This window comes from Plodia interpunctella, chromosome 22 (assembly GCF_027563975.2).
Source record: "Plodia interpunctella isolate USDA-ARS_2022_Savannah chromosome 22, ilPloInte3.2, whole genome shotgun sequence".
Taxonomy (NCBI): Eukaryota; Metazoa; Arthropoda; class Insecta; order Lepidoptera; family Pyralidae; genus Plodia; species Plodia interpunctella.
Window position 1 is genome coordinate 5,278,509 of NC_071315.1, and position 12,857 is coordinate 5,291,365.

General features: G+C 32.3%; 1 protein-coding gene across 11 annotated transcripts in view; it reads left to right on the forward strand.

Moving 5' to 3' along the window:
- Nucleotides 1-12,857, forward strand: part of shot (short stop) — a 248,344-nt gene that overhangs the window by 53,579 nt on the left and 181,908 nt on the right. For 8 of the 11 annotated variants that reach the window (XM_064436708.1, XM_053762589.2, XM_064436706.1 and 5 more), the window contains exon 1: nt 2,749-2,830. The exons of the other annotated variants lie outside the window; for them this stretch is intronic. The gene's annotated coding sequence lies outside the window, so the exon portion shown is untranslated. Of the gene's footprint in view, nt 1-2,748; nt 2,831-12,857 lie in introns of those variants that run through there. 11 annotated transcript variants of the gene reach the window in all.

Sequence of the window (12,857 nt, forward strand, 5' to 3'; positions counted from 1 at the left end):
AGTTTTATTGAAATGCAGCGAGCCGGAGCTTCGCTCCCGTGGAAATTTTGTTTAGCACAAAAGTACCCTATACGTTATTCCAGAACATATTCTACCAGTGTACTAAATTTCATAACAATCCAGTAGATTTTGCGTAAAAGAATAACAAACATACATACATCCTCACAAACATTCGCATTTTCTATTAGGAGAATATATCTATTTTAACTTATTCAACATTATACGTTGTACGTGGCCTAATGGTCATCATGCCGGACTGCTACACTGGAGGTCCAAGGTTCGATCCCCGGTCAGGTTAACATGGAAAATGATCTTTTTCAGATTGACCTGGGTCTTGGATGTTTGTCTATATATGTATATGTTATAGAATATATAGTATCGTTGAGTTAGTATTCCATAAGTTTCGAACTTACTTTGTGGCTAACTCAATCTGTGTGATTTGTTCTTCAATATTTATTTAAAATCTATACTAATAATACTTTCTACTAAAATTCTTTATCTAATGTTATATAATCTGTAAAGTTTTTTTCGCTAAAAAGAAATAAATTGATAAAAATGTGGTGATGGCGGTAGTGTGCAGCTAATAGCGCCTTAAGAAGAATTATTGTGGCCAAGTAGCCGCACTTGGCCCTAGATGTCGATAGGTAGTAATAAAAGTCATGATATATGCTTGAGAGAGAATGACACACACGAAAGAAAAAGACGAATTCTTCCGTACCCTCCATATTTGGTGCCAAGCGTCATTCATGGTCTGTTTTGCAAGAGATGCTTGATCTATGGCGGTCTGCAATGATAAATGGTGCATAGATTACCATCGAGAGGTCTATACGCAGAACGTCACTTTCGCAAAATGACATCGTGACGATTTGGTCACTTTTGCTTAATTTTCTTTTGCGAAACATCATTTTGTCAAAACTACGTTTTCGTCAGCGCTCTTCTTCGCTACAGCCAACAATTTCTGCAATGTTAAAAAGTGAAACAAATTAATTTAACGAAACTAATTTCTTGACATTAGTTTCATTCTAAAAATGTATCTTTATGTGTGTAAATCCAATGCCAAAATGCTTAAATCAAAATAAAATAATTCGGCAAAATTTCACAGTCAAAAGTGGCGCCCAACCAAATTCGCTGGTCATAAAATTTAACACGCCGTATGATTGATGGCTTCTTCCATGAATCAAATGACATGACACTGATGTCATGTTCTTTGTGCGCTAATAAAATTATTTCAAAATATTTAGATTGATCTACATTGAGACACACACGTACACGTGATAAATATACACAGAAATACGTCATGCCTGATTTTAATTTATAACATACTTATAATATAAGACGCCATAAATTCGCCACTGTTGGATACTTTTATGTACATATAATCGTACATATAAGTAACTAAAATTAAACTACTTAAAAATATAAATATAGAACAACTACATTAAAAATTAAATTAACAATTATAAATTAGTTGAATTTATAACATTAAAAATAATAATTAGCGGCCAATTTCATTTTCAAACTCCGTATAAACTGAATCCGAATAAATTCGAAAATTAAAATATTACAACAGTTTCATATTTAGAATTATTTTAGGGTAAATGTTCTTGTAGTTGGCCCACGAACATGAAAATTAAAAAAATATGTAAAGTATTTTTTATTTTTGGCTATGACTGTTTTTTGTTGAACTATACAGTGAAATATTTAAAGGAATCTGGACTTAAATGAAAAGTTGTGTTATTGTTAGGTCAATCAATAAGACTGGATCATAGACGCAATTTTATAACCACGTACCTGTCCGTACAGGCTTTACGGGTAAAGCCATTATAAATTATACACTATAAAACCTTCCTCAAAAATCACACTTGATGGAACCGAACAAAAATCCGTCTATTATTTTTGAGTCTATCGCGTAACATACAGACAGATGCGACAAGGCTCAAATCCTTACATGTTATAAAATTAAGTAACCCCAATTTTATAACATGTAAGGATTTGAGCCTTATCTACACATACAAGGTAGATGTATGTTTTAGAAAAAGTATTATTCACATATCAAGATATGAAAAAGAAAAAGTATACACTCAGATTGTTACGAAATAAATTTCACGTTCCGCGACCTTGTTGAAGATTAGAAATGATCTGAAACGTGCGCCGGCGCTGCCGTGGCAGACTTAGAATAATAATTACATTTTTCTGCCTACTCGATACTGAGTCACAAGTATACTGTGGGACGAGGCGAGTTTGCCTTTATCCATTCAAGCCTCCGTTCTTTATGCCTCATACACATGTTAAACTATGCGACTTATGACAAGGTGTTGGTAGTCACTCTCCAGCTTAGTATCTCCACAAAATTTCACATTTTATGATATTTGTATGGATTATCATATCGCCATTGGTGTTAATTTTGTTATACGGAATTTTAAATAAAATAACTTTCGAAAATGACACACAAAAGAGAACAAGATGAGTTTTCAGGATATATACATGTCAGTTGAATTTAAATGTATATATGAGTAAGTAGTGTATAAGTATACACTTGTCTATTTCTTGATTTTAATGAGCATGTAAGTTTTTAGGGTACGCGTCCCATATTCGTTCCAAGTGTGTTCATGTTATAGTCCTTCATTACATTTAATAAGTTTATATCGTACAAGTTTTCCCGCTTGCAGTGGAAAACTGACTCAAAACATAGACATCACACGCGTACAGTCTACCCACACCACCACGCCGCAAGCCAGTTTGACAGTTCTCGCCACACAATCAGTTAGCCAAAGCACGGCGTCGCGGCACGATCGCTCACCGCCGCCATTTTGAATTTTCGAAATTCTCGGTCAGTTTCTTGAAAATAAATAGTGTACGGTGATTAGTGTGTGCAAAGTTCTCTCGGAGGTTTGAAATTTCAAATTCGGAACCACGTTAGTGTCACGCAAAGAGGATTTCGGTATTTTCAAAGCGGTTACTGTTTGAGGTTATGAACGTATTCGCGGATATTTATTGAGAAGTTCTTTTTATTATTTATGTGGATGCGGACGTAATGTCACCTATGTTGTAAATTGCAGAATAATTATCAGCTATTTGCATTGCTCTCGCTAATACGGCCTCAATGTTATGCTTTACAAAAGTTGTCTATGCTATATTTATTTTTAAATCTCATCAAATAGGTTAGTTCTCACGTTTTTCGCCAAAAATATATGTTTAGTCAAAAGACTTCAACGCGGCCATAATGAACATAAAAACTGTTTAAACGGTTAATTTTTAATTACTCTCATGCCATTACATTTGTATTTAATGCAACTTAGGTATATTATTGACTTATTGTTAATGCATATTTATTAGTCAGAATAAATGATTAACAGGGTAATGATGTCATTTATTATGAATCTACGTTAAAACAATTCTAAGTCATTAATATGTAACCTTCATAACTTAAATTTAACGTTATCCCGAATTAGACGAGAATAACTAATGAGCCTAAAGTTTAGTTAGTAATATGATATCTATCTCAGAGTAATTAAAATGCCTTCTATGGGTTAGTTTAGACCAAGGAATAATGGTTTTCGATTAAGGAAATTCCAATAAAAAAATATTGGTCATTTTGCTGATATAAAACGCTCATACTATATAAAATATCAGGCTAAAGTAATAAATTTGGCCTTAACGATTCTAACGAGTTTGTAGTTGCTTTAGTATAATTAAACGGCTTAGATTATCTGGTGTATCTAATAAAACGTGATATTTTAAAACGTTCGTTGTATACTCGTATATGGATCTCTAAGCGGCGGTTAAAGCGGTGAATTTGCAATGAATTTGTGCAGGGTAATTTGATGTTGATTGTACGATAACTTTAAATGAACAAGTCTATGTTCTAAAGCGGAATAGGAATATGGTGATTCCGAAACAAAGCATTATTAACTAACGATGAATATCCAAAGAATTACTTAAGTTTATGTAAGACAATAACCACTCGATCTTTCACTGCATTTCGTGGCAAACCTGTATTCATTATAAATGTTGTATTGTGTAAGAACACAAAAAATATCTCGTTTTTAACTTATCTCATCGTGATAACGTCATACTTTATTTAGGTAGCACGTTCAGGCGATAAACAACCTTATTGCCTTATTATTGTGATAGTGTATACGAAGTTTTTGACGCAGGCAATATCTTTTGTATAGGACGCGTTAAGTCTGGGTTGATCATAATCTTCTAAAGTTGTTTAGACCTCTGTCCTCATTTTAGAACGACAAACAAGTGCAATATTTTATTCTTAACACTATAATTTCAATTTGATAAATTTATATTATTGATAATGAAACATTTTTAATTCAGTAGCTTTTCAAGTATTTTCTGATTATTTCCATGTCAATAGCTTTGTTTATAATAGCATAAGGCCTTGGATAAGAATTGGAAAAATCTAATTTTGAACAAAAATTCGCGATAAATTGTATCAGGGTTTGACGTCAAAACGGAAAGATAAATTTTGATATCGACCGGTGTATCAGCCATAAATAAATTTAAATATCAAGGATATTGTTGTTGACGAAACACCGGCTAATATTAAACCATTGAACACAATATAAATTAACACAATATAAATTAAGGAAATTTTAACACTCAATAAGTGATAAACCAACAACAGAAAAGATAACTTTGTCCCCTTAAATATCAATGACGTTTACCTTTTCCACTCAAGGTTGTACAAACAACAAATCTAAATAATATATCAGATGTGACAATGAAAACTAATGGTGCTAAGTACAGAAGCAAACTCGACGGTCTTCTTAAAGATCTGGATTCTTGCTTTTTCAATCCAAAAGCAATGTTACATGGAGCGTATTTTAGTCATTAGATAATACAATATTATTTATTTTATTTGGATCAATCCTATTTTTCTCCAACGGCACCTGTAATCATTTTGTAATACTTTTAAGTGTTCGAAGAAGATCTTAATGTTGCGTATGTGCCATTCGGTCATTCTTAAAAAACATAAAGAGAATCTTCCTCCTGAAGCTTAACCTAATTTAAATACCATAAAGTACGGATTACTAAAAATCCTTGAAGAATTTCTTTGTAAACGATCCTCCGATAGTTGAAAGGCTTCGTAATCCAAATTGCACTTTACTGGTCAAAGCCCTCGGCCACAATAAGAGGAAGTAGCTGAGTATTTGTTATTTATTCTATTATTACGGTTGTCAACACACACTGAACCCAGTTCGAGCCTTATTGTCGTATTCTTGTGTTGATTCTGCACTATTCAACGGTATTATATTTAATTTCTGCCAGTTTTAGTATTACTCCTTCAATAGAATATCCTCTGATCAATCGTTATATATCTACATTTGTACAGCAATGCCTAGAATACCTGTTGGTAGGTTTTACTTATGTTTTATTCATTTCGCGACAAAAAACATTCACATTCCGACTTTGATAATTTTGTGATACAAAATATTAACGGTGATGGATTGTAGCACAATGCGATTAGTGAGCTTAAGAATCTGATTGAAATGATACTCAATAATAAAAAAAAAATTCATTCGAAGTGTCAATCTTAGTCATAGTTCTATGTTATTTGTCTCTCTTGATCCAAATTGTTTGTCTCTTTTTTATCAAATGATCATGTATATAATAAACAAATATATGTCATTTAAAATAAACAGAACCTTTGTACTCACTTTCATATTTACTGTCTGTCTCTTTCTTTTATATCTGTGTACAGAAACTGTTAAATAAAAAATAAAATTACACTCGCAATTTGTGTACAAAACTACCATGTCTTCTTCATTTTGAAAAATACATTCCAATGGTCACATAATGGCGAGTTTACCCTATTTTGTTTACTATCACTTACACAGTTTGCTCTATTTTTTCGCCGCACAACACAGGACTTTATTGTTATTGGAATAAGGTCACGTTTCTTGTTGTTTTGTTTCGTCGAAAGTTCACGGCAAGAAAGTTTCTCACGTTTTTATCATCACTACTATAAAACAAAGTCGCCTCCAACTGTCTGTATGCTTAGATCTTTAAACTACGCAACGGATTTCGATGCAGTTTTCACTGTTATTCAGATAATTTATTCCCAAATGTTTATACATACATAAACACCCCCGTGCGCAACCGGGCTAGGTCGCTAGTCCTCAATAAAAAAGATTCTCAGCAGATTAAACTATGTCAGCAAATAAGTGTCTGAGAGTTCTCCTAATATTTATTTATATATTCATTTTATACTATTCAGGAAGACTTACAGCTAAGTAACAAAAACATAGAAATAAAGGAAACAGAGAGCCAATTAAAAGTCTCCACAGGTAACATAAAAGAAAAAAAATGTGATATCCAAGCAAAAGGATAGTGTCACAAGACAATAAATTAGCCATATATATATACTAGAAACTGCATAATAATTTTAAAGAAGGAAAAAAATGGTGTGGTATTTGTCTATGGTATCAAAATTCAATGTAATGGTAGTTTGTATAGTACAGTACTTTCTTTGCCTGAAGCTGCATTTGTAGCAAGGCCAGCAACAAATATGGCTGTGATTTGGAGCGCGGCCTCATTGCTTCGCCTGCGTTGCGTGGACGCATCGTTGCTCCGTCGATTTACACCATCCAAAGAGGGTTGACGTCCGGCGTTTGAGTTCGACAATATTGTGTAGCCTATATTATGATTCAGGGTATGTTTAATCAAGACTGAATGATTGTTTTTTTCTCTCTGAAATCTGAATGATGTTTCGACTTTCGACAATGCATATAAAATTTTATAAGAACCTAATGCCGACGACAGATGCTGACGCGAATGCATGAACATTGCATAGTTTGTATAAGTGCTTTAATTTACCGCAATGAAAAACAAAGCAATGTATACCGAATCCGTCATAGTTTGGCGAACTGTTCGGCGATAGTAGAGCCGGCATGAGATTCTTGCATCCATCTATCGGAAGATCGCATGGCCCGCGCCTCGGTCCCGTTAAAAACCGGTTTTATTCTTGTTGTCCATTTGTTTTTACCACTCTTATCTAAATCGTGTTTACTTTCGATGTACCGCATTGTTCGCTCATATGAGTCTGTTAATTGAAAGATTTTTAGTACAGTTCTAGTTTCAGAAAGATGTGAGATTATTCTATTTGGTACAAGCTTTCTCTAACGACATTAAATTCCACAATATATTGTCTTTCTGAAATGTCGGATTCAACCATAGACAAAATAAATCTATACACATAATAAAACTGTAAGAGGGGCAAATTCTGTACATTTAATATAAATAAAAAAATATATAGGGGACTTTATACAAGTAATAGAAGACAAAAATATAATTTTCGAAATTCTTGTTAAATACAAATACATTCATTATATCAAAATTTAAATTGATAATGGAAGGTTAGTGGGCAAATTCTTTCTTTTACTTAAATTTATATTGAAAATTTTTCAGTTTTATTTTTTTAAATTAAAAATTTTAGTGCGTTTGACATCAATCTAGCGTGATGGAAATCAAATATACTTCATATTGCTTCATATTGCTTTCCATCATGCTAGGGTGCACACAAGCTCAAAAAACGCCTATTTACTCTTGCCATGAAAATCCCTAAATATACAAAATATATAATCACTAAAATATAATATAATAATAATAAACGTTTATTTCAGACCATAGATCCATATGTGTTAGTAACAAAAATATCCTTATATACTAGTGTTAGTAAAATACATAATAAAATAAGAATTAAATTAAATGCCAGCCAGCTGGAGCAGCTGCAAACAGTTTACGAAATAACTGAATGCAGCCTTATCCAGCGAACTAGCATCGGCGAGTCCCACCGATCTGCCAACGCGCGCAGAATACTGTTGGGACTGTCACGCATGCGCCTGAGGTGAGAGGCGCGTCGCTTCCTCATGATGGCCGCTGAATATAGACATAAATATATTTATTTTATCTAATATGATTGGTAGTATTTGGGGAATATTAACGCGGGGATAGAATTCCTAACCTTAACAGTTCGCAATAGAAATAAGGAACCAATCGAGAGGTTGGACCACAGACGTCATAGCAACACTTTATTAAATCATCTAAAAGGCATCTTCGTTAGCGAAATAGTGCAATTATACAATCGATTACATAGCGGGACGTTCCTAAATCACAACATTCCCGATTCGTCATAGCAATCGTTAAATTTTACGTGAATACATTGATAATTAATGTACGCTGTGCCTCAATTCATGTTTATTCGATATTTTCTTAGACGGAACAAAATTGCTATCAACTAGAGTAACATTATTACGCGGGAATAAGATTTTTATGAAATAAATTTGTTATTATCGCGACGGGCGGTGTGCTCATTACCATCATTAGAGTAATAGACTTGCTCGGTATTTTTATTTAATAATCTCATAATATATCTAGTACTTGTTTTCATATGTTTATTTTACAACTAAAATAAAGTCTTCACATAAATAAATATGTTTGCCTTAGTGAAGATAAAGAACAATCAGTATCGAATTAAATTTCCACAAAATTATCTAAGGTATTGATTTTTGAACAAGCTTTTTAGATTATTTCTTTGAATAGTCGGTAATTAGCCAACTGTATGATCGAATCGTTATCGATAATCGTTTAGGCAAGTATATCGTTATTATTCGTGATCGTTAGCGCGTCGACGCCTTTCTGTTTCGTAAAAATCATTGTACTAAATAATTTTACATTGTTTTAACCCTGGACGTTAAAAATAACATATTTCGTAATTGAAATTCGCTTTGTCAATAATAATATTGCACCTAAAATGTACTTAACGGTTATAGTATAACGGTATTTATATGAATTTTATTAAAATAACGTGATAAGTAGACATTTATTAATGAAAATCACAGAAAAAACGTATGTAGCTGACGCCTATTTATGTTATTAATTTTGTTTCAATACATTGTACATAATGTAGTATTCATTTCTAAGTTGGTATTCACATGGGCACAGACACTTTCAGAATACTACTTAACATCTAGTTAATAAATGAATTGAGAACATGATATCCAAAGCAAAAAACAGCTGGATCAAAAACCTTGTATTCAAAGTGTCTGGTTTTTTTTTCACACGCCCGTCCAGGTGGAACGGCCAATTATATTCGGTTATCAACAATCATATCATGTTTCTGATCTAGTTTTTGAAGATTTTTGGGGTTCATTCTTTGATGCCTTGTTAATTTTGCCTAGTGCTAAGATTAGTTTAAGTAGTGACTAGACTTCAAAAAAAACACATACATGCATGTGCCGTTTATATTTATCTTCGTCTCATCATTATCTTCAATTCTTGTATTGCCTTGTATATTTCAAAATATATAGGTACTGTTATAGTATTTATTACTAAGTTACATAAAAGTTAAAAATTGTTCCGGAGGAAATAATTTAGAGAGTTCGTCTCAAAATAATCATAAAACATGGTTTTCTCATATTTTGATTTGAATGAAAATTCATTCAAGTCAAACTTCTAAATGCCTGCAATGGGTTTTCTCCAATATTTAAGTTGTGACTTTTTTAAGTAATAAAATAAATAAATATGAGTCTTACCGATAACTCTATTTCTTAGGAATGTTTCCAGTTGAAAATTTAAAGATCTTTCTGTAAATGTATCAAAAAAGGCAGAAAAATTCTTCAGACAAAATCTGTCTGCGTTCAAAATCGCGTGCGAACGAATTAATTTCACAGCATTGTGCGTTGACCAGTTACAGTTTGAACATCTCGTATGATCCAATTTGTGACCGTTGACCTATAGACCGTTAGGGCATATGCAGATATGCATATTTATCTTTATCTCTTCACTATTCTTAAATAAAAAAGTAAATATTTTACGAATATGTCATGTTATAAAACTTAATCTTTCCAAAAGTTATGTCTCTTTGAAACAAGTGAACAAAAGTTTAGTCCATATCTCTTTATATATTATATTGGAAGCGCAAGGAATGAGGGCGCTCATTAGTGTCAAATATTATTAATTATACGCTTATTTAAATAGATTAATTAGGAATTAATATCATGGCAACCCTGAAGAAACGATAAGCTATTTGAGTTCAGTTTTAATATAGTTTACTAATTCATTTATGGTTCTCAAGTTACTTTAATTTTAATCTTAAAATAAATAAGTATATACGGTAAGACCCGAACCGGTATTTCTTGAATGAAACTACTAGTTGCAGTAATCTATTGTATCTAAAACATAAACACTTCATTAAGAGCCATCACTTATGTAAGGTGGATAAGTTTGCTTGCTGATTGGTAGTCATGGTACAGTCAATAGCACATCAAGTTATCTAAAGTCATCTCAAATTCGTCCTTATTACCACCACTTCCACTACAAGAGTTCCAGGCGGGTATCTTAACATATAGTTGACCGTACTTATTTTTAAATTCATTATTTACTATCATCAACTTTTTAAAATTTTGAATGGATTTCACGCATTTGTATGTTAATGTAAATAGCAAGTTTATCTCATTTATTTACATGTACATAAGTTCTACTTTTTAAAATTTCAATAATAATGCGAATTTTGCAGTATTGGAATCCATGACCTCTTTATTGATACGTCCACGTAACATTAGTTAAAAAAGTTATGTCATTCCCACCGCTCATACACTATTGGTGTAGTATTTGCTAAGAAAATACGCTTTTTCTATTAGTTCGGCCTAGATTCGATATGAGCAAACTTCGGAACTAAAGTGGTTTTATGTACAATGGCGTGGAAAATTAAGTCTGTCTACAATGTCTTATGAGTTTTTGTTTCACTTTTCAACTTAATCTAATATCGAATTTTAATTTTGCTATAGAATTTTAAATACATTTTTCTTGCGTGTCGAAGCAGGAATATATTCAGTCATTTTTAATTGGCGATTTGATTGACTACAGACTAAGATAATATCCCACAAAATATTATAAGGGTTATAAATATATATATTTTACATTGTACTTTTTAACAGAGTTACGAATCTCTGTAGTGTTCTGGCGTCTGCCATACGGATACTAAATATACTTGGTATCATCGTATAGGTTAGTAGATATTTTTAGACATTATGATAGTAGATAGATTTGTGTTTCAAACAGGCTTAATGTGTCTAAGTTCTTCTTCTTATGCTTTACTTAATCCCATTTTAAATGTGATCTACGCCCAATATTTATAAATCTAAAAATAATGTTATTTAAAGATTGGACACCTATGCTATCCTGCCTGTAGTGCAGGCCGGTACTTATGTCTGGGGTTAATATAGGATATAATAATATTGTAAAGTCATATAATGCGCATTGTAAAATTACTTCACACATGTACACGACGATATGCGTAGGTGCCTGTGAAATGAGCAGCCAATTCAGTTCCTTCGGCCGAACACAATTTTCCAATTTAGTCTATTGTTGGCAGTGTCGCAGAGTGATTAGTGGACATCTGTGAAATCTTGAACCATCAATGAGGAATCTAAGGATGGTTTAAATTCCATTAACAACTGGCCTCACGTGTTCATTTAAAAGCTGTTCGTTTTCGTTAGTTTTCAAATTAAATCTAGTATTCTTGTTATAGCCATATCTACAGTTCTATCGATGTGGCATACTCGTACATGTGGATCTCTTTTTGTATGTTTTAATTCCATTCCAGATTCCATTCCATTCCAGTCATTACTTCTAGTAATTAGTGTAATGACTGTTTGATGCCAAAATAAAGAGAAAAAAATCCATATGAGCGTAGTGTTAAAAATCGAAACAGAAGTCAAAGCCTTCAAAGTCGGTGAACAACATAACATATTATTTTACGACTTTGCTAACATTAAACATCGTTAACTGAAAACATGACAGTTATAGTAAATAGCAGAAACTTAGCTAAGTCAACAATGTCACAGGACTGAGAAACACTTAAGACTACTGTTAACTTGTACTGGTATTGAACAAGCAAGTTACTTGTAATAAAGATATGCGAATGAACTTCTATCCAATTTTGACATAATTAACGTGTTTGTTTTATTTAATATTGCAATGTATTTTTGCTTTATGTTTACTTACTCTATTTGATAGATATTAGATGAAGTAAGTTACACCTATCGAATGTATTCTCAACAGTGAAATTTGCATGTATGTATGTCGAACTAGGAATGGGCTGAAACGGGAAAGTAGACGTTAATTGATTATTTAATGTATTTATTTTATATACATATATATATATATATATATATATATATATATATATATATATATATATATATATATATATATATATATATATATATATATATTCTGATTTCAAAACTACATAAATTCGCATAAATTCCAACAAATACTTTACGAAACCGATTACAAAGCGAAACTGTCTCGCATTCTCTTCACACAGCACAATACGACCCTTGCATGTCATTGTGTGACCTTACATAAGGTGCAACTCAGTTTGAGCGGGTTCATAAGCGGAGCGAATTCGTTTCTTATTTCATCCACTACGCAACTACTCTGTTCCAAATAAATCGTTGTTTTAAATATTTCAAGATTCGAGATTCTTCTAAAATTAAATGCGTGTTTACAAAATAAAATTTGAAGTACGATATTTTTTTTAATATTTTTCCAATATTAATCACTACTTCAAGAGCATGTTATTGCAAATCTGACTTTGAATATATTTTTTTACGAATTGCATTTATTTAGTGTAATACATAATAAATAATAAACGCCGAAATTTGAACCTCAACTGGAGCATTGTGTGGTTATTCCCACGGCCGCATTGGGCAGTTTCCAAGGTCACGCAACCTTGTATTTTTGTCCTCTGGACGTTCCACTCCGCGGTTCTAGGGTGCCAGTATTATATTCAAACGGGTTTTATTTGTAACAATATTTTTTTCTCGGATCAAAGA